Source organism: Moschus berezovskii, chromosome Y (assembly GCF_049115385.1).
Source record: "Moschus berezovskii isolate FMDL1 chromosome Y, NW_MosBer_1.0, whole genome shotgun sequence".
NCBI classification, from domain to species: Eukaryota; Metazoa; Chordata; class Mammalia; order Artiodactyla; family Moschidae; genus Moschus; species Moschus berezovskii.
In genome coordinates, this window is record NC_142489.1 from 1,605,364 (window position 1) to 1,629,990 (window position 24,627).

Genomic DNA, 24,627 nt, shown 5'->3' on the forward strand with positions numbered 1-24,627 from the left:
TTTCCCATTCTATTGTTTTCCTCTATTTCTTTGCCCTGATCACTGAGGAAGGCTTTCTTATCTCTCCTTGCTATTGTTTGGAACTCTGCATTCAGATGGATATATCTTTCCTTTTCTCCTTTGCCTTTCACTTCTCTTCTTTTCTCAGCCATTTGTAAGGCCTCCTCAGATGACCATTTTGCCTTTTTGCATTTCCTTTTCTTGAGGATGGTTTTGATCACCGCCTTCTGTACAATGTCACAATCTTCCATCCATAGTTATTCAGCCACTCTGTCTACCAGAACTAGTCCCTTGAATCTATTTGTCACTTGCACTGTATAATTTTAAGGGATTTGATTAGGTCATACCTGAATGGTCTAGTATTGGCTTAATAAAAGTATTGACTTAATAATACTTGGTTGGCTTCCTGGTCTTAGCTTAATAAAAGTATATTCTTTCATAAATTATTTTTGGATTTCTCATATTGGAGATAAATGCGCCTTTTACACTGTCAGAGCTCCCTACATCCCTCCACCTGAGCAGCCCTTACCACACTGTGTAATCACTGCCCACTGTTTACTTCTCTGCTGGATCATGGAGAAAGCAAGAGAGTTCCAGAAAAACACCTATTTCTGCTTCATTGACTATGCCAAAGCCTTTGACTGTGGAACATTCTGAAAGAGATGGGAATACCAGACCACCTGACCTGCCTCTTGAGAAACCTGTATGCAGGTCAGGAAGCAACAGTTAGAACTGGACATGGAACAACAGACTGGTTCCAAATAGGAAAAGGAGTACGTCAAGGCTGTATATTGTCACCCTGCTTATTTAACTTATATGCAGAGTACCTCATGAGGAACACTGGGCTGGAAGAAGCACAAGCTGGAATCAAGATTGCCGGGAGAAATATCAATAACCTCACATATGCAGATGACACCACCCTTACGGCAGAAAGTGAAGAGGAACTCAAAAGCCTCTTGATGAAAGTGAAAGAGGAGAGTGAAAAGGTTGGCTTGAAGCTCAACATTCAGAAAACAAAGATCATGTCATCTGGTCCCATCACTTCATGGGAAATAGATGGAAAAACAGTGGAAACAGTGTCAGACTTTATTTTTTTGGGCTCCAAAATCACTGCAGATGCTGATTGCAGCCATGAAATTAAAAGACGCTTACTCCTTGGAAGGAAAGTTATGACCAACCTAGATAACATATTAGAAAGCAGAGACATTACTTTGCCAACCAAGGTCCGTCTAGTCAAGGCTATGGTTTTTCCCGTGGTCATGTATGGATGTGAGAGTTGGACTGTGAAGAAAGCTGATTGCTGAAGAATTGATGCTTTTGAACTGTGGTGCTGGAGAAGACTCTTGAGAGTCCCTTGGACTGCAAGGAGATCCAACCAGTCCATTCTAAAGGAGATCGATCCTGGGTGTTCATTGGAAGGACTGATGCTAAACCTGAAACTCCAATACTTTGGCCACCTCATGCGACGAGTTGACTCACTGGAAAAGACTCTGATGCTGGGAGGGATTGGGGGCAGGAGGAGATGGGGACGACAGAGAATGAGATGGCTGGATGGCATCACCGACTCTGTGGACATGAGTTTGAGTGAACTCCAGGAGTTGGTGATGGACAGGGAGGCCTGGTGTGCTGCGGTTCATGGGTTCACAAAGAGTCGGACACGACTAAGTGACTGAACTGACTGGACTTTCTCTAGTTTTGACTAGCAGGGACTTCTCTTTGTTGAAGGGCTCAGGTTTCTCTTTGCATGGCTTCTCTTGTCACAGAGCTGGGCTCTAGGGGAGCAGGCTTCAGCAGTTTTGTTGTGTGGGCTCAGTAGTTGTGACACATGGGCTTAGTTGCTGTACAACAACTTGAGCAACTAAGTTGGAATGTGTAATCTTCCTGGACCAGGGATTGAACCTGTGTCCCCTGCATTGGCAGGCGGATTCTTAACCACTGGACCACCTAGGAAATCCTATGATTTATTCTTGTTCCAATACAGTACTGTATTATTGTAACTTGTATACCTAATATTTATAAGTATTTCCCCTATAACCTTTGTCCCAAATTTATCTCTTCTATACTTGATCATTTTTGGACCAATTTTTATTAAGATTCAAATGATCATATTGGTATTCTGATATTGTTTTATTACTCTAAGTTAATTTGGAAACAGTTGACATATATGTGAAATGCACTTATTATAATATTTATATATATTTATTCAGTGTTTATATAAAAATATGCTGTCTCTCAGAATTTTTTCATTATTCATTTTTTCTATAGATCCTATATATTTTGGTTGAGACTATTTCTAGACAAATTAGGCATTTTTTTGCTATTACTATAGCAAAAATCAACTTTATTTATTTTTGTTTTGTGTTTTAATTAACTATTGCCAGTGAATTGAAAAAGTATGTGAAGGCATGCTTGGTCTTTTTAAAATATATGTATGTTTAGTGCAAAACAAATAGCAAAAGCAGTAGGCTTAATTCAGGGGAAGAATCAATATAGGTTGTCAGAGGAGACTAAAGTTATAAGGAAGAAAAGGGATTTTAAAATTGGACAAAAATGATGAGGGTGTGTCTGGCACTTCAGGGTAGAGTTGTAGAGATGAACAAGGTGTATTCAGGCATAGTGAGCAAAGCACTAACTTTTGTTAGTGTTGGAGATAAAGTTAGAGGTCCTGAGATTATGGAAAACTTTGGATTCTGGCTAAGAGCTATAATTCGGACAGCACTGTATTTACACAGGGACAGACAATCACATCAACAAAATATGTGTTCTTGAGAAGAAGGTGACAGGCCTAAAATGCCCTTTTGAAATGTAATCTCTAGGTGATGTTTAGGGTTGGTGTAGTATTAGTCTGCACAGGCTACTGTAACAAACCATCACAGACTACATGGCTTCAATATTAGAAATTTCTATCTTTCACTCTTCCGGAGGCCGGAAGCTCAAGGTGCTGGCTGATTTGCTTCCTGGCGAGGGCTCTCTCCCTGGTCTGCGGATGGTGGCCTGTGTGCTTTATTCTCACAGAGCATGTTTACGTCCACACTGGGCTGAGAGGGCGTGCCTTGATCTCTCTTCTCTTCTTCTCCTTATAAAGGACAACAGTCTGATCTGATTAGGGCCTCACCCTTATGACCTCATAGAGCTTCAGCATATGAATTCTGGGGGGACACCATCATTCAATCCACACCTTTGGTTTGCAGAGAAGAGAGCCTGGAAAAATGCTGGCTAGATCAGCAACAGGGTGGAGATGGGGATGTGAGAGGAGTTTTCAAGGGGAATATGGGAAAAAGGAACATATATTTTGTCCTTCGTGGATGTTTTTTGTTCAACCTATCATAGCAACGGTTTGTGTTCATATTGTCCATGTCAGAGTATAAAGTTTTAGAGAATGGTACTATAAAGTCAATTTTATAGTTCACAGGAGAGTACCTTCTACTTGTAGTTACTTACTACTTGAAAATGGCGAATAACTCTTGTGACATCAGTAAGTTAGAACTGTTTTGAAAAAAGGAAAGAAACTGTGAAAGTACAAGCAGCTATGAATCTGGCTTGATTGGGTTTTACTTTATTTGTGAAAAGATAATATTGATGTTCTAAGTCACTTTAAATGTTACAGAAGCCTTTGAATAGAGTCATGGGGACAGTTTTTGATATGGGTAGTACCATTTTTTTTTTTTTAATGAAATTGGGAGTCATTCTTAAGTCCTCTTATAATCGGAGGTCAGAAAATTTTTTCTGTAAAGGGATACATAATAAATATTTTAGCTTTGTAGATCATGAAGTTTCTGCCAGCAGTTACTCTGCCAGTGTAGTACAAAAATAGCCAAAGACAATATGTAAATGATGAGGATGTCTGTGTTCCAATAAAACTTTATTTACAAAAATGGGCTGCAGGCTGGATTTCGCTCATGGACTATAATTGCTGACTGCTCGTCTTATCTATCATGAAGAGTATTATATAAATGTAATCATTTGGGGGATCAGTATGTTACAGTAGAAGAATAACATATGTGGTTACCATGATCTGAAAGATAGAAGTCCTACAGTTTTTTAAAAGGCCAGAAATAACTTGGTCCATGTATTTTCAACATTTTAAGAGCTTTCTTCTAATATATTATTGGGTGTTTGGAGCCTTGAAGGTGCATATTGCGATGATACTTGAAAAAAGGTCCAACTGTCATTTTAATTACCCTTCTTTTTGACATCAGTTAATTAAAGGTAGCCAAATGGACTGACTCAAATTCACTTTCTATTCATCTCAAATGCTAGTTTCTCTATGACACTTTCTACAGTCTTTCAGTTGAAAAAAATGCCTCCATTCTTGGCTTTATATTTTGTTTCATCCCTACTTATGATATGACAAGGAGCATTGTAGCATAGAAGTTAAGAGCATGGGTTGTAAACACAGACTCTGTGAACTTGTATGAACTCTGTGTATTACTTACACCTCTAAAGGTTTCACTTTCCTCAGCTATCAAATGGAGATAATAATAGCTCCCATCTCATAGGGTTTTTTTATGAGGATAACATGAATTAATACACACAAGTATTAATTCATTAATTATTATCACTGGAGTCTCTTGTAGGGCTTCCCTGGTGACTTAGATGGTAAAAGAATCTACCTGCAGTGTGGGAGACCTGGGTTTGATCCCTGGGTTGGGAAGATCACCTGGAGAAGGGCATGACAACCCACTCCAGTATTCTTGCCTGGAGTATCCCCATGGACAGAGGAGCCTGGTAGGCTACAGTCCATGGGGGTAGCAAAGAGTTGGACATGACTGAGTGACTAAGCACAGCACAGAGTCTCTTGTAAGCTTTCTGAGGGCAGGGACAATGCTATATTTTGCTCTTCCTTGACTATAAAGCAAAAGTTTTCATGGAGCATACTAATATTCAACATATAGTAGTTAATGTTGTTACTCTTACTGTCATCACATGGTCTAAGCAATCATTCAGTTCAGTTCAGTCCAGTTGCTCAGTCGTGTCCAACTCTTTGCGACCCCATGAATCACAGCACCCCAGGCCTCCCTGTCTATCACCAACTCCTGGAGTTCACTCAGATTCATGTCCATCGAGTCGGTGATGCCATCCAGCCATCTCATTCTCTGTCGTCCCCTTCTCCTCCCACCCCCAATCCCTCCCAGCATCAGAGTCTTTTCCAGTGAGTCAACTCTTCACATGAGGTGGCCAAAGTATTGGAGTTTCAGCTTTAGCATCAGTCCTTAACTTTTTGTTAAATTACATTGTTTTCATTCCTCTGTTTATCCTTTGGAAAAGTGTCAGCCTGCAAGAAGTCCAGAGGTTAGAGAGAAACAAAGTGAACACAGGAATGTTGAAAGGAATCTTGCAAATAAGCACCTGCCAAAACTAATTCATGAATCTTCGAGGAAGCAGCAGTATCAACCTGAGCTTTCTCAATGTCTTCATGAGTTGATGTATTTTGGGGGGATTGCTGCTTTTAATTCCTCTCAGTCTAGTGTAGTGGACAGGGTAATATCTGTTGATGCTATTATTATTTATGCTAACTCAAGTCAAATTTTATGAGAACAGAAATTTATTTAATAATATGAATATCTACCAATCCCCTTTCCTACCCCCATAGAGCTGGTATCCCTGCTCCTGGCCCATCCTCCTTTACTGTCCCTGGGACTTGGTTTTTGTTTGTTTGTTTTTTAATTGGAGGATAATTACTTTACAGTGTTGTGTTAGATGCTGCCAAACAACCAAGTGAATCAGCCATATGTGTACATATAACCTCTCCCTCTTGGACCTCCCCCCTCCCCCCTCCCCCACACATCCAGGTCATCACAGACTTAATAACTGTAGTTCTGGGCTGGACTTCCACTGAATGCACCATGGTCATTTCTTCCTGAAACCACTGAAGTTCTTTAGTGTTGTCCTTTTTTCTCCTTCTTATGTTCAGACTAATTTAGTTTATGCCCTATGTGTGCTCAGTTTTACTCTTTATCTCTGCATTGTTTTCTCAAACATCATATGGACATCTTTGTCTATCGAGGCTTAAAGCTTATCCACAGTTGTTTGTTTAGCCTCAAGTGTCAGCAATTTTTTTTGTCATTGGGCCACTTCGTTATTAGAAAAACTTTCTCAGGTTATTCCTGAAAAATTTTTAACATCCTGACTAGTAGGAGAATCCAGGGCCTCTAAAAATCCAGTTGGTCAAGAATCTTAGAAAGTCTGTAGTAGACTTAGCCTTCTGATTTTTCTTAAAATATGTACCTAATCCTCAGGATTATCATTCACTGGTTTTGTACAAATCTTCCTCCTTTGAGTGCTCAACTTAGCAGTGAGCTTTGAATAAACAGTGAGGTTCTGGGGCTCAGTTTATTTTCTTGTCAAGATCTATAATAGCTCTTCTTTTTGTGTGTGTGAGTGCAGTTGACTATTATGATAAAATCCATCTAATTAGCTATAATATTTGACAGTGTACTTTTTAGTGGTGCCATTCATTCAACGCAACAGAGCAGTCATTTCAATCAAGGAAACCACACCAGCCATTCAAATGAGAAAATACTGCCAGAGCTGGATTTCATCTTAATGGGGCTTGATAAAGAATATAAAACTTCAGGGTTTCTATTAGCCAATATATTTCATTAATATTGTGACTGAGACTGTCAGTATCCATTCTCAGAGCCACAATGTTTAGAACTCATCCTGAATAGCTAAGACAAAAGGGAAAATAGGATTTATATATGTTACTTTTTATCTAGCAACATGTCAATTTATCTTTCATAGTCCTCAAACACATATCACACACAGCCTCATAAATGTCATTGACCTTTTTTCTTTTTCTTTTGTTTTTCAGATAGGCAATTATAGCTCTTACTTAATTTCTGGAAAATTCTGAGCACATTACTTCTCTGAATCTTATTTTCTCATTCTTTGCAAAGTAGGAATAATAGCATCGATTTATCAGTCATCTTTCATTGTGTAACAGACAACCACAGTATTTCCAAGGTTTACAATAGTGCACATTTATTCTGGCTTACTTGTCAACAGGTCAGCTGAGGTGAAGCTGATCTAGACTGAGCTCAGCTGGGCTTGCCTCCAGGATCCATGTTGTGTCCAGGTCTGCTCCACACATATGTCCTTCACTCTTCCAAGACCAGCTTCAGTTCAGTTCAGCTCAGTTCAGTTCAGTCGCTCAGTCGTGTCCGACTCTCCGCGACCCCATGAATCACAGCACGCCAGGCCTCCCTGTCCATCACCAACTCCCAGAGTTCTTCCTGGGACATTTTCTTCTCACAGCAGTGGGAAAAGCCTAATTGTGCAAGCATGTTTCAAACTGTTGGTTTTGTCATGTCTGTTACTATCCCAGTGACCAAAGAAAGTCACAAGCTTGATATCAACACATGTTGATTTTGAGGAATTGCGGTGTGAGGAATTGCTCTTTCTCTGATGTGGGAAAGAGTAGGGAATGAATCCTTTATGAATAATAATTTAATCTACTTTACTACCTCACATGATGATTGGAGGAGTCTATGCAGTTATGTATGTATATGACAGCTCTGTGTTAGGTATAAGGCACTGTGTAACTATGACTTTTATAAATTCTCCATTGTTATAAAGTAGAAGAAGATTTCATTTGATATTGACCTGCTACCCATTCCATAACCTTCTACCAAAAAAAGCCATATACAACACTTGTTAGCAGCTGTTGACTTTGAGTACTGAGATATCATTGCACATTATTATAGTGGGAGGCTAAAAATCAGGACTATCTATTACAGTCTAGGATGTTTAAACTACTTCTTGGCTTACCGTAAGACTTTCAATTCAAGAAGAAAGCAAGCCAAGGAAAGAGGATTACGCTTGAACAGTCTTCATGATAAAATAGTAGTAATTAGTTTGAGCAAAACCCCATAATAGTTTTTTTTGCACTTTGCAGAAAACCAAATGGCAGACAGATAAAACAAATTACTTTACTCAGGGTAATTAGCAAGCGATTATAAGGTTCTGCCTATGTTCTCCCAAGAGTATAAAGATCATGCCCTGTTTTTTCGAAGAACTTTATGTTGCTTAATACCTAATCCATCTCAACTCACCTGCAAAATCTGACAGCAACCTCATCACTAACACTAAACTACTCAGAGTACCTGGGAGACAAGAGCAATGCTCATTGAATGATGAGAGGGAGAAGGGAAGAAAAAGCAGTGTTTTTCCTTTATTTTCTTCGCAGCTTGTTTGCCACCTTTGTTAGTCCCCGATTCACATTTCTCTTTATGTAGGTGCCACACAATTCCCAAGAATTAAGTTCTACACGTTTATATATCAAGGTCTAGGCTTGTGAAAGAAAATATTATTGTGTTCTTTAAGTCTAGAATGTTTCATTTGAGAAAAATAGCATCACCAAAAGAGAGAATTATCCTCTTGAGAGAGCTCCTAGAAAATTCAAATTAATTCCTAATCAAAGCTGACTCAGGAAAACAGTTCACATAACGTTTTGATTGAAGGACACTAAGACCTTCAGGATAAGGTTGCTGCCAACCAACAAAACTAAGGGCATATCTCTATACTGAATGTGGGGAAAGAAAATAGCAATGCTGGGTTCTGTTTGGACAAAGAGGCTATATGAACTACCCACATCCAATGTGGCAAACCTCTCAGTTCAGTTCAGTTCAGTCGCTTAGTCATGTCCGACTCTTTGCGACCCCATGAATCACAGCACGCCAGGCCTCCCTGTCCATCACCAACTCCCAGAGTTCACTCAAACTCATGTCCATTCTTCGGTCATCAGCTTTCTTCACAGTCCAGCTCTCACATCCATACATAACCACTGGAAAAACCATAGCCTTGACTAAATGGACCTTTGTTGGCAAAGTAATGTCTCTGCTTTTTAATATGCTATCTAGGTAGGTCGCCGAAGAATTGATGCTTTTGAACTGTGGTGCTGGAGAAGACTCTTGAGAGTCCCTTGGACTGCAAGGAGATCCAACCAGTCCATTCTAAAGGAGATCAATCCTGGGTGTTCATTGGAAGGACTGATGCTAAAGCTGAAAATCCAATACTTTGGCCACCTCATGCGAAGAGTTGACTCACTGGAAAAGACTCTGATGCTGGGAAGGATTGGGGGCAGGAGGAGAAGGGGACGGCAGAGAATGAGATGGCTGGATGGCATCACCGACTCGATGGACATGAGTTTGAGTGAACTCCTGGAGTTGGTGATGGACAGGGAGGCCTGGCGTGCTGTGATTCATGGGGTCGCAAAGAGTCGGACATGACTAAGCGACTGAACTGAACTGAACTGAGGTTGGTCATAACTTTCCTTCCCAGGAGTAAGCGTCTTTTAATTTCATGGCTGCAATCAGCATCTGCAGTGATTTTGGAGCCCCCCAAAATAAAGTCTGACACTGTTTCCACTGTTTCCCCATCTATTTCCCATGAAGTGATGGGACCAGATGCCGTGATCTTTCATTTCTGAATGTTGAGCTTCAAGCCAACTTTTTCACTCTCCTCTTTCACTTTCATCAAGAGGCTTTTGAGTTCCTCTTCACTTTCTGCCATAAGGGTGGTGTCATCTGCATATCTGAGATTACTGATATTTCTCCCGGCAATCTTGATTCCAGCTTGTGCTTCTTCCAGCCCAGCGTTCCTCATGATGTAGTCTGCATAGAAGTTAAATAAGCAGGGTGACAATATACAACCTTGACGTACTTTCAGAATGTTCCACAGTTTCTTGTGATCCACACAGTCAAAGGCTTTGGCATAGTCAATGAAGCAGAAATAGATGTTTTCCTGGAACTCTCTTGCTTTCGCCATGATCCAGCGGTTGTTCGCAATTTGATCTCTGGTGCCTCTGCCTTTTCTAAAACCTGCTTGAACATCTGGAAGTTCACGGTTCACATATTGCTGAAGCCTGGCTTGGAGAATTTTGAGCATGACTTTACTAGCGTGTGAGATGAGTGCAATTGTGCGGTAGTTTGAGCATTCTTTGGCATTGCCTTTCTTTGGGATTGGAATGAAGACTGACCTTTTCCAGTCCTGTGGCCACTGCTGAGTTTTCCAAATTTGCTGGCATATTGAGTGCAGCACTTTCATAGCATCATCTTTCAGGATTTGAAAGAGCTCAATTGGAATTCCATCACCTCCACTAACTTTGTTCATAGTGATGCTTTCTAAGGCCCACTTGACTTCACATTCCAAGATGTCTGGCTCCAGGTGAGTGATCACGCCATTGTGATTATCTTCATTGTGAAGATCTTTTTTGTACAGTTCTTCTGTGTATTCTTGCCACCTCTTCTTAATATCTTCTGCTTCCGTTAGGTCCATACCATTTCTGTCCTTTATTGAGCCCATCTTTGCATGAAATGTTCCCTTGATATCTCTGATTTTCTTGAAGAGATCTCTTGTTTTTCCTATTCTGTTGTTTTCTTCTATTTCTTTGCATTGATCGCTGAGGAAGGCTTTCTTATCTCTTCTTGCTATTCTTTGGAACTCTGCATTCAGATGCTTATATCTTTCCTTTTCTTCTTTGCTTTTCGCTTCTCTTCTTTTCACAGCTATTTGTAAGGCCTCCTCAGACAGCCATTTTGCTTGTTTGCATTTCTTTTCCATGGGGATGGTCTTGGTCCCTGTCTCCTGTACAATGTCACGAACCTCCGTCCATAGTTCATCAGGCACTCTATCTATCAGATCTAGTCCCTTAAATCTATTTCTTACTTCCACTGTATAATCATAAGGGATTTGATTTAGGTCATATCTGAATGGTCTAGTGGTTTTCCCTACTTTCTTCAATTTAAGTCTGAATTTGGCAATAAGGAGTTCATGATCTGAGCCACAGTCAGCTCCTGGTCTTGTTTTTGCTAACTGTATAGAGCTTCTCCATCTTTGGCTGGAAAGAATATAATCAATCTGATTTTGGTGTTGACCATCTGGTGATGTCCATGTGTAGAGTCTTCTCTTGTGTTCTTGGAAGAGGGTGTTTGCTATGACCAGTGCATTCTCTTGGCAAAACTCTATTAGCCTTTGCCCTGCTTCATTCCGTGCTCCAAGGCCAAATTTGCCTGTTACTCCAGGTGTTTCTTGACTTCCCACTTTTCCATTCCAGTCCCCTATAATGAAAAGGACATCTTTTTTGAGTGTTAGTTCTAAAAGGTCTTGTAGGTCTTCATAGAACCGTTCAACTTCAGCTTCTTCAGCATTACTGGTTGGGGCATAGGGTTGGATTACTGTAATATTGAATGGTTGTGGCAAACCTCTGCTGCTGCTGCTGCTGCGTCACTTCAGTCGTGTCCGACTCTGCGTGACCCCATAGACAGAAGCCCACCAGGGTCCCCCATCCCCGGGATTCTCCAGGCAAGAACACTGGAGTGGGTTGCCATTTCCTTTTCCAATGTGAAAGTGGAAAGTGAAAAGTGAAAGTGAAGTCGCTCAGTTGTGTCCGACCCCTAGCGACCCCACGGACTGCAGCCTACCAGGCTCCTCCATCCATGGGATTTTCTAGGCAAGAGTACTGGAGTGGCTTGCCATTGCCTTCTCCGTGGCAAACCTCTAGGAAGGTGTTATTTATTTATTGAGTGATAGGATTTACAAATCTCTAATTCACATCTTCACTACAAAGGAAAATATACAAAAAATATACAAGAAACAATGTAGAGTTCTATATCTTGATTGGATTAGGCATTCTCTGTTTTAAATGTATAAAATTCAGCAAAGAGAATAGTTTGTGTCTTGACTACATTTTACAGTTCTCAGTTATAAAGCTTCTTTGTCAGCAGAGTGATTTTTTTTAAGTTGGTCAAATCTTCCTAAGTGTTCATCATGTTTTCATTTTTACAGGCATTCATATTTTAGAACTATCTTGTAACTTATTTTTGAATATTTGCAGATACAAAGTTTCCATCCCAACCTGATTCTCAAATGCTCTTTGTTATAGGGACAGTGATTAGTTATTTTATTTAATAAAAATCAGAAGGGTTGGACTCCCAACATGTGGGAACCATTTGAGAAAGAAGAAATGCCTGATAGGATTGTTGAGCACTGACATTTCATTGAGTGAGTATGTCTCTGCCAGGTAGACAGTTTTGCTTAGGGATTAAGACCTGAGTTCACCATCACCATCTGGCCATTGGATTTCTTTTACCTTTATTCCTTCTGCTTTTCATTCATTTGCCTTTATCTTCTGGGCTATTCTTGCCTGGAGAATCCCAGGATGGCGGAGCCTGGTAGACTGCCGTCTATGGGGTCGCACAGAGTCGGACACGACTGAAGTGACTTAGCAGCAGCAGCAGCTCTTTCTTAGCAGAATGTATTTTCCTTCTTATTGTTTTTATTTTGGAGTAGCTTTACTATCTTCTTCAATTCCTTTCCTCAGCTTTGTCAAATCGCTTCATCTCCTGTTACTTTACTATTTGAAATATTTTTCCAATAGTCCTTGCTTGTCCCTTTACTTTGAGATTATAAAGATGCTTATCTGAACTTTTCTTCAATTTCTTGGTAATAGTGCATCTGAAGTACATCTTCCATATCTTTTGCTTGCTGTGCTAATTTCGCTGTGTTTTTAGTGTCTATGTATACAGGTCCTGTTGAATTCTTTATTTCTTTATTATCTGTGAGTGAGATATGATTGCCAAATCTAGCAAATAAAAGTACAAGACATCCAGTTAAAGTTGCATTTGAAATAGACAATGAATATATTTTTATTAATACAAGTATATGCCATGCACTATTTTGGACATCCTTAAACAAGAATATTATTTTAGTATTCTTCTAAAGGGTGCTTTTTCACTGTATCCACTTGTGTCTCCTGCTTTGAAAGCACATATCCTCTGAGAGAGAGAGCTCAGAAACTGTGTAAGAGATCAGTATGGACCAAAGTGGAGCCTCTGAGCTCCTCAGTATTCTATTTTACTGTTTGCTATTGATTCACCTTTGTTTTTAAGAGTTTTGCTGCAGAACCAACTGATGTTCTTCCTTTTCTTCTGGTCTCATTTCTTTCGATTTGGACTTTGGGGGCAGAAAAGAATAGAGTGGAATTGTGTACTCCCTTCATCAGCCTGCCTCCCATGACATTTTGTGACTCAGAACTGGACCCTCCAGTTATTTCATAGCCTACATATATCCACAGTCTTCATTGGTTCAAGTATAGGAGTCTCAGTGTAGCCCCTCAAGATCCCATAACTGAGGGTCTTTTCACAGTGCTCAAGAACAGGAGAAGAGAGTGTTGGCTTTCAGCATCCTTCTTCACTGAAGTGCATGATTCACTGACTTTTGACAGACAGTGTTTATGAACTTTGGGTTGGGGTTCTTTGCTCTTTCCTAGGTTCGTGTAGGTGGATATTTTCCCATTTATTCTGTTTGAGGGTTTTCAAAAGAAGGTGTAGGATGAACCAGAGGGATGAGATGGGGAAGGAGTTGGGAGGGGGGTTCAAGATGGGGAATATATGTACACCCGGGGCGGATTCATGTCACTGTATGGCAAAACCAATACAATAATGTAAAGTAATTAGCCTCCAATTAAAATAAATAAAAGAAAGTGTTTGTAACAGAATTTAAAAAAAACAACAAAAAAAAAAAACAAAAGAAAGTGTAGAGTAAACTTGCTTTCACTACACCCTCTTTTAGCTCAGGTTTTGGGGATGGCTTCTTAAGGTGGATTTTGCTGTCTCCAGTCATGATTGTCACATCAAACCCTTATTGGGCATTTACCACATGACAGTCACTGAATTAAGCAGTTTATGTGAGTTTATACAGCCTCTCCCTACTCCCCATTATTGTGCCCATTGGTATATATATAAGGAAACAAAAGCTTGGTGAGTTTAGCTGACTTCTTTAAAATTGTAGAACTATTCAGGGTTTTGTTTCAACACAGGGTTTGAATCTGGTTTCAGAATCCACTCATATCTACTACATGACTCTACCTTCAGGTCAGGGCTTTTACTCAAGAGGAAGACTTTTTAGGTTCCAAAATAAGCAATATTCTGGCAATCAGTTGGTTAAAATATAACAAGAACAGAGATAAGGGTACTATAATCAGATAATGTAGTTATAGATTTGGTCAAGTGGAAACATCATCTGAACAAGGCATGGAAACATTGTCTGGACATGGAAGCATGGCCTGGACAAGGCAGCGGGGAGCCAGGAGGAGCTCTGTACTTGACTGCCTTTCATGTGGGTCCTGTACTTCACTCAAAGGCACAGGTTTCTTAGGTTTCTGAAAAATCTGTCTGCATCCATTGGCTGTGTTCTCTTTGATGAAAAGCATTTTTCACAAGCTGTGGTGTGTCAGAAGCTGCAGCCTTGTGGGATCCAGCTGAGGACTCATGAAGAGACTTGGAGTTCATTCAGCAACCTCGTGGAATTGACTCCAGTATTATATGAACTCTGTCTTATTACTCTGGAATCATCATGAATATTGGTGATCTCTGCATACCATAGAAGGACGTGTTGGAATAAAGACCATTTAGGAAAAAAGTCAGATGGTCTGTGACCTACTTTGTCTGTACTTCACTGGGGAAAGGTCAAAAACTCTGTCCTGTGCCAATTTTGCACTCATCCTTTCTGCAAGCACTTTCCAAAGAGATTATGTTCTTACTATTTTATTACTGCAATAAAATGTATGGCCAGGATTCTGGAATGAAAGAGCTGCTTCTACAGAAGCTGTAATAGAAGAAGCTGTAACTTAAGTGTAGGCTTGAAAAATTGCCATAAGTGCATTCTTTTATAGGGAAAACATCTTCCAGTTCCCCACAGTAGAATATGCACAAACAGATGTGAAATGCCATGAATGCTGCCTTCTTTCAAGAGTGACCCACATGATATTTTTGTATAAAAGCCATTCTGTGTATAATTGTTGTAACATAAAGTAGGGCATCATTAATTGTGGTTAATGTTTCTTTAATGATATAACTAGTAGTTAACCAGTTAATATTAGGTAAATACAGTGGTTCTGCAATAAGTGTCATTTTTGAGCTTTGATTTTAGACATCAAAACTTTGTTTTTGAGAAGTTAAATCTTAAAAAAAATTTTTTTTGTTGTAGTTGCTTTACAATGTTGTGTTAGTTTCTGCTATACAGCAAAATGGACCAGCTATACATATACAAACATCCTCTGTTTTCCTGATTTCCTTCCCATTTAGGTCACCACAGAACACTGAGTCAAGTTCCCTGTGCTGTAAAAGCTTTTAAAATCCTGTCCTTATGCTTCTCTTTTGCATCTCTTCTGTCTCTCTGACTCATTCGTTTCTCCCATTCCTGAGAACTGGTGTGATGGGAGAAGAACATTCATTTTGGGGGTCATTTTTTTCCCACAGATTACAAACTTTTTTATAATTATAATTATTCCAATTCACAGATGCAGGCACTGGAGGTACTTCAAGGGAAAGAAGATCACAATCAAGGTCACCCTTGTGAGTTTCCATAGTAGATCAGGGAAATTTTCCTGATGTGATTCACTGACATCTTCTAACAGACATTGCTTTGGCAAGCAAGAGAAACTTGATTCACATTTTAATATGGCTGAGTTGTCTTCAAAAGCTTCTCTGAAGTAAATGATAGAAGAGTTTTTGCAAAGTATGGGAAACATTCTCTTAGTTGATGTGAAAGGAACTGTGAAACTGTACAAAAGGCAGTGTTATGTTTTAATATAGTTTTTAATATAATAATATTGATGCTAAAGCAAATTGGGTAGCCCATAGATTTGAGACATTTAAATCCTTTCAGTTCAGTTCAGTTCAGTCGCTCAGTTGTGTCCGACTCTTTGTGACCCCATGATCACAGCACGCCAAGCCTCCCTGTCCATCACCAACTCCCAGAGTTCACTCAAACTCATGTCCATCGAGTCGGTGATGCCATCCAGCCATCTCATTCTCTGTCGTCCCCTTCTCCTCCTGCCCCCAACCTTTCCCAGCATCAGAGTCTTTTCCAGTGAGTCAACTCGTCGCATGAGGTGGCCAAAATATTGGAGTTTCAGCTGTAGCATCAGTCCTTCCAATGAACACCCAGGATTGATCTCCTTTAGAATGGACTGGTTGGATCTCCTTGCAGTATAAGGGACTCTCAAGAGTCTTCTCCAGCACCACAGTTCAAAAGCATTGATTCTTTGGCAATCAGCTTTCTTCACAGTCCAACTCTCACATCCATACATGACCACAGGAAAAACCATAGCCTTGACTAGATGGACCTTTGTTGGCAAAGTAATGTCTCTGCTTTTTAATATGCTACCCTGTTAAATCATTTTATGGGAGGAACACCAAAATTATGCATTTATGTTGCTAAGAATTTGAGGAAGATATTTTTATTTTATAATATTTTTTGGCCATACCATGTGGCATGTGGGATGTTAGTTCCCTGACCAAGGATCAAACCCGCGCCCTCTGTGGTGGAAGTGCAGTGTCTTCACCACTGGACCACCAGGGAAGCCCCTGCAGGAGATATTTTTACCTTGCCTTTCCCACCATCTCCTTCCTCCTAAGCAACATTTCTCACTTGAATAACCTTTTATTCAGCTTATCTAGTGCTGTCATGGACATTACCTACATTATTCCTCATGGCAATTTTAGCCACCATCAGAAACCAGAAACTCAGAGCTTCTGGACAGTGCACTAGAATAGACTAAAAGCTGAGGGCGTGTTGGCTCAGAGAGTCTCAGCACCAAATCCTGCTCTTGTTACAATGATCACCACGGGCAAGTAGCACATGGGTCTTTAGCTCATGTGTGGTGTATCTGGGGCTTCTAGATTATCATCCATTCACATTGCAGAGATGTCTGATATGATGATAGTTCAGAAAAACTTTTGATCAGAGGCTATCTTTTTTTAAAAAAGTGTAAGCCTCAGGAAGGATTATTTTGTATTCAGTTTGTTCTTTTGGGTAATACAGTAGCTCACAACTGAAGCCCCTTTTCAGTGTGTCCATGGCAGGTGCTGTAGCTGCTCTGTTCATCATCACTGGGGCACCTTGATTCCTGTGGGTGGAATTCACCCATATGTTGCCTGATCCAGAGTGGATGGTTTATGCCAGTGTTTTAATAGATCATAAATTTACCTCTCCACTGGAGGTTTTTGAGATCATATGAACCAGTTACCCATTCAGTTAATTGTCCTCTCACATTCTGTTATAGAAGTAAAAAATATATGTGTGTGTGTGTAATACTTTTTGTCCTTTTGCCAAAGTCACTCTCCCAGCAGAGATTCTTTACCCCTTCTTTTCTTACCCATCCCAGCTTTATTTTTTATTTATTTATTTATTTTGCCATACTGTGAGGCATACAGAACTTCTCTAACCAGGGATCAAACCTGCGCCCCCTTCAGTAGAAGCATGGTGTCTTAACCTCTGGACCACTAGGGAAGCCCACCCCCCCAAGCTTTATTGAGATATGTTGATATATAATATTGTGTAAGTTATAGATTACAACATGATTTGATATATGTATATATTGAATGAAATCATTACCACAGTAAAGTTAGTTAGCACATCCACTGCTTTACACAATTAGTAATTTTTTCATGTGGTGAAAATATTTAAGATCTACTCTATTTTTCAACTGTCCAGATATTCTCCTGTCTTGCCACTCCACTTGAAGTTCTATCATTAGGTGAAAATCTCCTTGGGTCCATCTTTAGTTTGTCATTTCTCTTAATCCCAGTAACATTTCATGGAAATATTATAGTTTCATATTTAATTTTGTCATTTTCTTGAGTAATTTGATTCTATCATTATCTTCATGTATTATCTTTTTCTTTCCTACCACATGGGAAACCCATCAAAGACAAGCACATGAACTTTGAAGGGCTCATGAGAAATTCCATGGAAGCTTAACGAGGGTCATTTTAGAAGAGTTTAATGAAGGACGATTTACAATGGTGTGAAGATAGAAGGAAACTGTGATGCAGTATCCTTAGTGTTAGAGAAAGCATTCTCTCCTCTAGGCCCCAGATGGTGAGTGAGGAGAGTGGTTTCCACAAACCAGAGGCAGAGAGAGCAATGTGGAGAGGGCCACATGACAAGAGCCGTGCTGTGCACAGACAACCTTCAGGAAACACTTATCTCACCATTTGCCATTTCACGGCTTGCTGATACTTCTTAATGGCCAAACCCATCCAGAAGCCAGGAGACGCGTGAAGCCATCGATGTGATTCATGTGTATCACCTTTCCAGGGCACAGAGAAAAATGCAAAATGTTGGAGAGTGCATCTGGAAAGGTGACAGGCAGTGATCACAAGTGATGATGAGTGCAAGCATCATACCATTGAGTCCGCTTCTTGGCATCTCTCAGGTTCCTAACACACTGTGTTAGGAACAATTTGGAAAACCAAAATGGCAGGGCCATAAACACCAAATATTGCACATCATTGCCCTAGTCACTCACCAGAGAGGATCTTCATGGATTTTTCCATGCAGATCCTACTGAATAGTACTCTGATTATTCATCAAAATTTTTGGTTACAGCTAACCAAATATAGAACTATCATTAGAAGCATCATCATTCAAGAATGCGAGGAATAGGACTTTTGAGGACGTAGCAGGCTTGATAAGTGGCTGGCACGTGGCAAGATCTGACTAGGATGATTCACTATTTCATCTAAAACCAGTTTTACAGCTTTTTGCATTTCAATTACTCCTTTGGAAAGGCATCCTATGGTTTAGAAATTTTGCTTGTGTCTAGAAAAATGTTGGAGTTTTATTTTCATATTCCCTGTCTTTTAAATTTCAGTTAGTGCTACTAACCCACCCTCCCCCCTGCCAAGATCCCTTCCAGCACTCTAGCTCTTCACCTAGTTGTGACAAAGTATATATCAGGGCATATCTAAGGTAGCAAAGCCAAGAAAATGTTTTTAGTGAAGGTTCAAATGGAATTGATTTGAATTAAAGTCTGTTGACATATATAATAGTAAAGAAAACAATTTTCTGTTGGTAAAAAGCTTTGGGATTGAAAGGTACTACAACACTACGGATCAGTGTCAGAAAGATATTTGAGCAAATGCTGTTGAACATCAAAGTCACTTGAAGTGTCAACTGCTTTGAGAGAATATAAAGAAAACCTGATGATTTCATCCTGTGGTTAAGTAAAAAAAAAAGCTCTGCTAGAGATAAGGAAGGAAGAAAAGAAGTTGCATGGTCCTAAGATATGTATATCCTTTGACCTTAGGATACTAAAGCTTATTTTAAAAAATCCCCAGGTTACTAAAGCTAGAGATGGTATTAAATTCAAAGTTGAGTGATGCACTGTGAATGTTATTCACTTGCTCATAGACACATAAGTGTTAGTTATACTCTGGATTATTTTAATTTAATATATGAACTTGATATTTCTTGGCAGGGAGTTGTCAAACATGAGCGAATTATCCCAAGATAGTAGAAGGAGACATGAGATAAATGATAATTGACAAGGTAGGCTGATTTAAATATTTATTGATTTCATTTCAACAAATAATGATTACTTTGATATTACCTGCAGTGAACTGATACAGGAATGAGAAGAGAGAGGAGGGACCCAGGTTTTCTTAACAACCTGTGTTGCCATTTCTTTTCTCAAGCAAGTTCTGTCCTCCATCAGCTCCTTGTAACTGGTTTTAGATCTCTATCTTCTAAGAACTTAGGAGTCCCATAGGAAATAGACATGTAAATGAGAATTGATTTTAAGCTTCAAATGTTTACCCTGTTTCTGAGTAAAAGAGTGCTTGCCCTTCAACTTTCAGTCTATTCAGAATCTGTATCTACACTAAGTATGTATCAAGTGTTTACTATGTACTTCTTTATGAGCGCTGGGAATAGAGGGTGAGCATTACTGAGAAGTTTCCTACCCTCACAGAGCATGGGCCTGAATGTCAGAAACTAGGTAATAAACAAATAGATGCATGAGATTCTTCCATTGTAATGAAAGAAGAAGCATACTGATATTTAAGTGTAATGAAGAAAGCAGTAAGGTAGTGTGTTAGAGAGCATGTGTTTGAGCTCTTTTCTTTATTATTATTATTATTTGTTTATTTTAACTGTCCAAGATCTTAGTTGCAGCATGCTGGACCTTCAATCTTCCTTGTGGTGTGCAGGATCTTTAGTTAGGTCATGCAGACTATTAGTTGCGGCATGTAGAATCTAGTTCCGTAACCAGGGGTCAAACCTGGGCCCCCTGCATTGGGAGTGCAGTCTTGGGCTCTGGACTACCAGGGAAGTCCCTGAGCTGTTTTAAATTGAGTGGTCTTAGAGGCCCTTTCTGAGGGGAATATTTAAGCTGAGACTTGAATGGCAAGTAAGAGGCAGGTATGAATAGTTGAGAGGACAGAATGTTCTAGCTGAACTAAAAAACATGTGCAAAAGCCCTGAGGTGGGAGCACAGTTTATGTTCAAGGTAAGCAAGAAATGGTCAAATGCCATTAGAGAAAAGCCTAAAATGGTATTTAATTTGACATTTAAAAAATTATATTTGGCTAAACTCAAATATTAAATGGTCTCAGTGTGCTTGTATATTGAAAGTTCACTAATAAAAATTCTAATCTGATTAGGACTTTTGAAATGTTAAACACATTTCAAATGACTAGGGAGAAATTTAATTTTCACAAATTAGATAAGAAATTTAGCAACAAATCAAGCAACTTCTGTATACTAAACACCTACTAGGTGCTGTGTGTGTTGTGTATAGTCTCTATGAGAAAAATATAGTCATATAAGATAGAACTTTTATCTTCAAAATGATTTGAAATATTGAGAAGAGGTATAAGCCCACAAAAAGATAACTAATGACACAGTGTCACACCAGGTCCAAATGAATCATGAGTGATCATGAGGAAGGCAAGGTAGCTGATAAACCACTGTGCTCAGAGTGGCTTCTGGAAGGAAATGAACTTGGAATTGGAAGGGAGAGCTAAGCGACCAGAGGCTGGTGGGGTTTGTGGTGATGAGCAGGAGTATGGGGAGCAGTCACACATCAAATACTTGGTATGGTCTTTCTTCCTCCTCCTCCTTCATACTATGACACTGAATAGAGTTCTCATAACTTGATTTTGTTTTTGCCACAATCAAAATACACACCTAAATCATTAAGAAGTAGTGTGAGACTTTCCTTACAGGAATGATCTCTTGCTATGTTATTGAGAACAAGGCTTCCTATCCCTCCAGATAGCATCTCTGTGAAGAAAACGCTAGTCCCCAAGGTATTAATTTTTCATTTTCATGATGCTTCACTATTGCAAACAGAAGAAACAAATATAACTTCCTTCAGTATTGAGAAATAAGAGGAATGTAATGTAGTAATGCCTGTTGTTGATATCAACCCCATTTCCTCTACAGTGAGGGAGATGGCTTGGGGTCACTGGGCCCTATGTACACAGCTACGTGTTACAGCGTCTCTTAAAAAGTGTTCCTTGAAGGTGAGTCAAAGTTGTTGGTATATCCAAGGTTGCTTGACCCCTCTCTATGGGACCTTCCTGATCCTATAAAAGGACTAAAAGCAAATAAAGAAATATAGCTCAGTGAGCCGTTAAATCAACAGTGTAAATGGACTCTTGGCACCTCATTGACTTTCACTGGTCATTGAGTCAGGTCCACACTGTTTGTTCTGTTTGTTGAGGGTCAGTTCAGTAGCTTGTTCTTCATTTTATCATCTGCTCGGTATTCCTCTCTGTTGGGGCCAAGCTGATACAGACTGAGATGCTACTTTGTGTGTGTGTGTGTGTGCATGCATGCATGGGCACATACACACAGACACACATGTGTATTTTTTTGAGGTCTTAGAATGGTTCTTAAAACTAGCAAATCATTATAATTACTTGCGGTCTTTACAAAATACAGGTGCTTGGGACTCACCTGAAATTATTTAGATAGAAATTTCTTTGTTGAGGCCCAGATACCAGTATACATTTTCTTTAAAGTTCCTTCAGGGCCTCTAAAGTTCAGTGAAATTTGAGATCCACCGAGCTCTCATGAGAGGATGAATGCCTTGATTTGTATGCACACGTTTCTGTCAGATGCTTTAAATGAAGTCATTAACCAAGATGCATTTCCAGAGTTTGGGTCATTGAGTTTAAAATCAAATGAAATGCATTTCTGGGTGGTAGAACAGTAAGGACATGAAGGGAACTTGGATACAGATGTAGCTGCTGTCTCAGACAGCACAGCCCTGACCAAAGAAAGCTAGTGCTCAGGTCACAGCCACTGAGACACATTTAGGAACAATAAATGACTTCACAGTACCATTACACCAGGTGTGAGGTAGTCACTGGCATTCAACTTCCTGTTCCTTGATCAAGGGGAGAACCTTAGCTGGGCAACAAGCAAATCAGACTGTGCTAGCCTGTGATGCATGGGTGCTGAGAGGTTCTGATGAGGCAGTATAGTCCTCTTTGTGAAATAAAACAAGAAAGAATGAATTCATAAGTGACAATCCTTCCTTTCTATCTGTGAGGAGCCATGTCAATGGTAAAGATCCACCTTCCTCCTGCAGTGCAGTCACTCTGTAGGGTGAGCTCTTCTTCAGGGTATTGCCAGCGGTACAACAGTGGCAGCGAGTATAGAATTTGGACACAGATACCAAATGTAACTAACTGTGGTTACACTTCTTACTAGCTGAGTGGCCTTGGGCAAGTTCTTCGACTTGTTTAAATCTCTTTTTCTCTTAATTGTAGACAATTACAATACTGGTGTGAGAATTAGAGATAATTTTCTCATAGATTCATTTAATGAACATTTGTTATGTAACTAATATGAAGCTGGTACTATTCTAGGAACTAGGCATAAAGCAAAGAATAAAGCAGACAAAATCTCCAGCTTTTCTGGAACTTGCAGGGTAGAGCAGAACAAGAACAATAGACAGATTAACAGGCAAAGGCACAGTATGCCAGAAAGTTGATAAGAGCTTTGGAGAAGAAGCAAAGCAGATAGAACAGGAATTCTAGGGGAATGCAGATTTTTAGGGCCATATTGAGATTTTATATCAGGAGAAGCTCATTGATAATTGAGAAGAATCCTAAAGGAATTAGGACACCTGAGCCAGGTAGATACACATTGAAACTTTGTATCTTACAGGAGATATAGCAAGTGCAAAGGCACTGAGGTAGAAAGAGAAAATGAGTGAATGTGAGATGAAGTCACAGTTAGTAAGGCCAAGTCATGAGGCAAAGTCATGGAGGCAATTGTGTCCTTTGATAGGCTTAGGAATCCTCTGGGGGGATGCTGTTGAAGCATGGATTCAGATTCAGTGAGTCTGGAGTGTGAGTCAGCATTTTGAATTTCTTTCAGGTCTGCAGACCACACTGAATAGAAGCAGAACAGGGCCATATAAACCATTGTAAATAACGGTGTTGGATTTGACCCTATGTGAAATGGGGAGCCACAGGAAGGTTAGGAGCAGAAGGGTGTGTTGAAATGATAGCTCTGGCTGCTGTGATGGTGAGGTGTGGTCAAAAGCCCTGGCTGGCTTTGCCCGTTGTCTGGTTTCATCCTAGCGCCACCCCTCACCCACTGCCTCTCTTTAGCAAGTTGCTTAAACTCCTTTTTCTCCCCACTTTTATTTTTCAGCTTTTTAAAAATTTATTTATTTTAATTGGAGGCTAATTACTTTACAATATTTTAGTGGTTTTGCCATACATTGACATGAATCAGCCATGGGTGTACGTGTGTTCCCCATCTTGAACCCACTTGCCACCCCATCCCATCCCTCTGGGTCATCCCAGTGCACCAGCCCTGAGCACCCTGTCTCATGCATTGAACCTAGACTGGCGATCTGTTTCACATATGATAATATTCATGTTTCAATGCTATTCTCTCAGATCATCCCACCCTCGCCCTCTCCCACAGAGTTCAAAAGACTGTTCTATACATCTGTGTCTCTTTTGCTGTCTTGCATACAGGGTTATCATTACCATCTTTCTAAATCCCATATATATGCGTTAGTATACAATATTGGTGTTTTTCTTTCTGGCTTACTTCACTCTGTATAATAGGCTCCAGTTTCATCCACCTCATTAGAACTGATTCAAATGCATTCTTTTTAATGGCTGAGTAATACTCCATTGTGTATATGTCCCACAACTTTCTTATCCATTTGTCTGCTGACGGACATCTAGGTTGCTTCCATGTCCTGGCTATTATAAACAGTGCTGCGATGAACATTGGAGTACATGTGTCTCTTTCAATTCTGGTTTCCTCGGTGTATATGCCCAGCAGTGGGATTGCTGGGTCATATGGCAGTTCTAATTCCAGTTTTTATAAGGAATCTCCACACTGTTCTCCATAGTGGCTGTACTAGTTTGCATTCCCACCAACAGTGTAAGAGGGTTCCCTTTTCTCCACACCCTCTCCAGCATTTATTGTTTGTAGATTTTTGGATTCTGACCTGTGTGAGATGGTACTTCATTGTGGTTTTGATTTGCATTTCTCTGACAATGAGTGATGTTGAGTATCTTTTCATGTGTTTGTTAGCCGTCTGTTTTGAAAATTCCTAAACCTAGAGAAAAGATGAAAGAAAAGTACAATGAGCACTCTTATATCCCTCAGCTAGATTGATCAACAATTAATGTTTTGCCATATTTGCTTTATCTCATACTCTAATCTCTTATTATTAACCATTTAAGAATCAATTTTTTATCCCTATTTCATTATGTACCTTCTAAGAATAAGAAAAATCTCCTATGTAAATATAATCAGCTGTCAAATTCAGAATATTTGATATTGATATGATCATCT

The 24,627-nt window shown here is 39.7% G+C and overlaps 1 long non-coding RNA gene across 1 annotated transcript in view; it reads left to right on the forward strand.

Moving 5' to 3' along the window:
• Nucleotides 1–24,627, forward strand: part of LOC148772985 (uncharacterized) — a 174,380-nt gene that overhangs the window by 46,060 nt on the left and 103,693 nt on the right. The window contains exon 2 of the long non-coding RNA XR_016036988.1: nucleotides 15,302–15,356. This is a non-coding gene — a long non-coding RNA (uncharacterized LOC148772985). The remainder of the gene's footprint in view (nucleotides 1–15,301; nucleotides 15,357–24,627) is intronic.